At 36.0% G+C, this 4,903-nt stretch overlaps 1 long non-coding RNA gene across 1 annotated transcript; it reads right to left on the bottom strand.

The window, feature by feature from the left end:
- On the bottom strand, positions 1,114–1,575 carry LOC110271978. Its single transcript, XR_002362880.1, has 2 exons — positions 1,470–1,575; positions 1,114–1,364 (listed from the first exon to the last, which is right to left on the bottom strand). It is a non-coding gene; the product is annotated as an uncharacterized LOC110271978 (long non-coding RNA).

Here is a 4,903-nt window from a genome sequence, read left to right as displayed (position 1 = left end):
GATGAGAATTGTCCATTGCTCCCACTTAGTTAACCTTTAACTATGAAGGAAAGTCAAGTGGATGAATCAATTTGATTCCTCAAGTCCTAGTCAACTCCTAAGGAAAGACTAGCTTTAGAGGGATCCAAATCAACTAGCAACCTTCAATTATCAATCAACAAAGGAGTTTGATAACTCAAGAGTCTTCAATTAATCAACCAAAGCAAAGAGGAGAAAAATCTAATTTAAAACCCTCCCAAGTATTCTATCAAACACTTGGAAGGCACAACATAAAAGTATAGAAAAGCAATAAGAGATAATAAAATCCAAACAACCAATTGAAAGCATCAATAACATAAATTGAAGAAAGCAATCATAAATATGAAATACCTCAAATTGCATTAAATAGAAAATCAAATCTAACACGGAGTTCATAAACCAAATTGGGAACATAAAATAATCAATAAGGAAGATAAATAAACTAGAATGATAAGACAAATAAAAGTAGAAAAGAAACTAAATTGAGGTAAAGTAGATATCTAAAATTGAAATTAGCTAAACCTAAGAATCCTAAAACTTAGAGAGAGGAGAGGATCTCTCTCTCTAGAAAACTACATCTAAAACCTAAAATTATGTGAATGAAAGTTGTGTCATTAAATGTTGTGATTCTCCCACTCTGCAGCTTCTATACTGTGTTCTCGAGCTTGGAATTGGGCCAAAAAGGAGCCCAAAAATCGCCCTCAGCGATTTCTGATACGTCCAGCACGTGGCTCTGTCACGCGTACGCGTACGTCACGCGTACGCGTCACTTGTCTACCGCACTATCTACGCGTACGCGTCATGCACGCGTACGCATTGCCTAACAGCAAGGCAACTATGGAAAATGTTATATCATTTCAAATCCCCATATGTTAGCTGTCCAACGCAACTGGAACTAGGGGTGTAATCGGTTCGGTTTGGTTCGGTTTTGGATCGAAAACCAACCGAACCGACCTGATCGGTTGAACGTTAATATCAACCATTCGGTTGGCTGCTTTCTGGACAACCGAACCGAACCGAACCGAACCAACAGTGGTTTGGTTCGGTCGGTTTTTTCGGTTTTTTTATACCTAATAAACAGAATTTAAAATATCATAAAATAAAGTTTAAAACCTTCAATAAACCAGAATAACAAGAGTATATCACATCCAAATCCAGTACAAATTCAACTTAATTAAATATAAAACAAAGGCAATTAAAAATGTCTAGCAAAACAACAAAAATAAACACACTTTAAACCACAACAGTCACTTTAAAACAAATAAAAACCAAACAGCCAATCAACCACCATGCTTAATCTGAATCCACACCAGACTCATCCTCATCTTCTCCGGTTGGTGCAATTTCTACAAAAATAAAACAAGAAAATCAATATAGATTATAAATATAATATAGATTATAGATTATAAACATAAACCATGAAAGGAACTACAAATTTCTTTTTTGCATACCTAATTCAAGTTTCTCAAACTCTTCAATAAGCTCCTCAAAATCAGTTGTCATTGGAGAAGCACGAAGCCAATTTTGTGTGCATATCAATGCCTCAACTGTCTTTGGAGTTAATGAACTCCTATAGTTGTTAAGCACTCTTCCACCAGTGCTAAAAGCTGATTCTGAAGCAACAGTTGAGACCGGCATTGCTAAGACATCTCTAGCTATTTGGGATAAGATAGGATACTTGCTAGAATTTACCTTCCACCAATTCAATATGTCAAAGGTATTTTGATCACCAGGCTTCTCTAAACCATCCATCAAATACAAATCCACCTCATTCTTGTTGATGATCTCATGAAAATGCACCTCCTTAAAAAAATCACCAGCCATGTCGCCATCAGGTACTCCCACATCTGATGCACCATCCATTGTTGTTGAAGTAAAAGATCTTCCCCTATTATTTGCATTCATATAGCATTCAAACATCTTGGAGAAGGTTTCTTTCACTTTTGCACCCAAAAAATCAGCATCATCCTTATCATATAGCTTTTCAAAGCTAAAGTTGACAAACTTCAACTTGTATCTAGGATCAAGAATTACAGCAACAAAAATCATCATGTTGATATTTTTAATGTTACCCCAGTACTTGTCATACTTAAGCTTCATCCTCTCAGCCATACTCCCAAGTAATGGATCTCGACTACCACAAGAAGCTTTGAACACACGCAAAATCTTACAAAACTCATGAAAATATTGAGAAGAAGTCACAAGCAAACTACCAGACACACTCTTTGTAACATCATGAAAAATTTTCAGGAATTCCATAAAGTGTTTTGCATTATCCCAATCAATATTCCTCGGAATACCACCTTGCATTAGAGCATATTCTGTATCTCTCTCCCCTAGCCTCTTGAACGCCTTTTGAAACTTCAAACCACTTTCAAGCATGGTGTATGTCGAGTTCCATCTAGTGGGAACATCGAGTTGGACAGTACACTTGTCTTGTATCCTAGCTTCCTTAATGAAATTTTTGAACCTATTCATACAACTAAGGGAAGCACGCACATATCTAATAGCATTTCTTATCTTACTAATAGATTCATGCATCTCTTTCAATCCATCATTAACAACAAGATTAAGAATATGTGCACAACACCTAACATGCAAATGCTCTCTTTTCAAAGGATGTAAATTCCAATCCTCCATTCTAGTTCTTAGGTAAGATATTGCAGTATCATTAGAACTAGCGTTATCAACAGTAATTGTGAACACTCTAGATATCCCCCACCCCAAAAGACATCTTTCAATCTTTCTACCAATTGTTTCTCCCTTGTGGTTTTTAATAAGACAAAAATTAATAATCCTCTTTTGCAATTTCCAATCATGATCAATGTAATGAGCAGTGAGACACATATAATTCAGATTTTGCACAGAAGTCCAACAATCAGTAGTTAAACAAACAGATTGATTCGGTTGCTTGAACACAGTTTTCAACTTATTCTTCTCACTAATATAGAGATTCCAACAGTCCTTAGCAACAGTAATCCTTCCCAGAAGTGGAAATCTAGGTTGCACAATACTCATATAGAATCTAAATCCCTCCCCCTCAACAAACTTGAATGGTAGCTCATCAACAATTATCATCCTAGCAAGGGCTTTTCTACACATTTCATCATCAAAAGTAACTGCAGTAAATACCCCTTCACCCTCTTTTTTTTGTTGGAAGGTAAGGATTGTTTGACTAGGGTCACCCGACTCCCTAGGAAATTTTTTACATTGGTTCAACAAATGATAACGCATATTAGTTGTACCATTTCTATAAGAGTCACATGCATATGATGCACCGCACTAATTACATTTATCCCTAGGATGTGATGGCTTGGACTTAGGATCCCTTGTAAAGTGTTCCCAAGTCCAAGATCTAGGTCTAGAAGGTTTTCTGTTACCTTCATTAGCTTTATCCTTGCTATCCTCTTCATCAGTTTCCACAGTGCTTGGAGATGGATTTGTTGGAGTTGCTCCCGGAGTTGCACCCACATTAGTTGAATGAACCTTCCTCTTCTTTGATCTAGGATGGGGCGGGGGTTTGGTAAGCACGCCGCTGTCCGTTGAAGAACGTACCGCGGACTCAACAATTTCACCCCCAATGAGAGGCGTCCGCTCACTGGGCACCTCATTGCTTGTTGGCTGCATATATATATAAACAGAACAATGAAAAATTAAGGTTTTTAATTCATGAACAGCACCAAAAGTATTGTTTCCAGCAACAAAACAAGCATCATTAATAGCTCTAACAGTCCACCAAAACAAGCATCATTTAATACTCACCAACTGCCATATAATCAACAGAATTTAAATTCATTAACAGCTCTAACAGCCCACCAAAACAAGCATCATTTAATACTCACCAACTGCCATATAATCAACAGAATTTAATACCACCAACTGCCTCACTAACTGCCATATAATCAACAGATTTTAAATTCATTAACAGCTCTAACAGTCCACCAAAACAAGCATCATTAACAGCTCTAACAGTCCACCAAAACAAGCATCATTAACAGCTCTAACAGTCCACCAAAACAAGCATCATTTAATACTCACCAACTGCCATATAATCAACAGAATTTAAATTCATTAACAGCTCTAACAGTCCACCAAAATAAGCATCATTAACAGCTCAAACAGTCCACCAAAACAAGCATCATTAATAGCTCAAACAGCCAATTCTATTTTATATATACCTTGTTATGTATATGACATTATTATTATTACAGAAAATTACTCTACACAAATTACTCTAATGATTCAGCCATTGCACAAAATCTTCACATTAAAGGATCTTGGTTCCTTATCATATTTTCTTGGAATTGAAGTTCATAAAACAGATTCTATGCAGTTTGTCCCAAACAAAATATATAATAGACCTTCTATCAAAATTGGGAATGAGTGAAGCTAAAACAATGCCTATCTCAATGATTTCATCCCTAAAATTACTATCAACTGCCACTCTTAGCCAGTTCATGCATAGTCCACTAAAGCTGAATTCTAAAGCTTGACAGCTAGTGAAGCAGAGATCACATGGGTTTAGAATCTACTTCAAAAATTAAACATCAAACATCATATTACCTCACAAGCAATGTATTCAATGAATGTCTCTATTTTTCATCCAGGAAAAAATTAAAATAAAAAATAAAGCGATGCATTATCCTGTGAGTTCTTGATGCAGCCAATACAAACAGAATTTCTAGCTACAGAATTTCTAAAAAACATAACCACAAAGGCACAAACAGAATTTCTCAAAATCATAACCACAAACAGAATTTGTAAAAACAATTGTTCAGGTTAAATCAAGCACAATATCACTAAACAGAATCTCTAAAAATAATTGTTCAGAATTTCTAACCTCCGAAGAAGACATTGTGGAGTTGCTTTCTGCAGGAGATGGCTT

This window comes from Arachis ipaensis, chromosome B05, assembly GCF_000816755.2.
Source record: "Arachis ipaensis cultivar K30076 chromosome B05, Araip1.1, whole genome shotgun sequence".
NCBI classification, from domain to species: Eukaryota; Viridiplantae; Streptophyta; class Magnoliopsida; order Fabales; family Fabaceae; genus Arachis; species Arachis ipaensis.
This window is presented reverse-complemented; position numbering and strand designations above follow the sequence as displayed.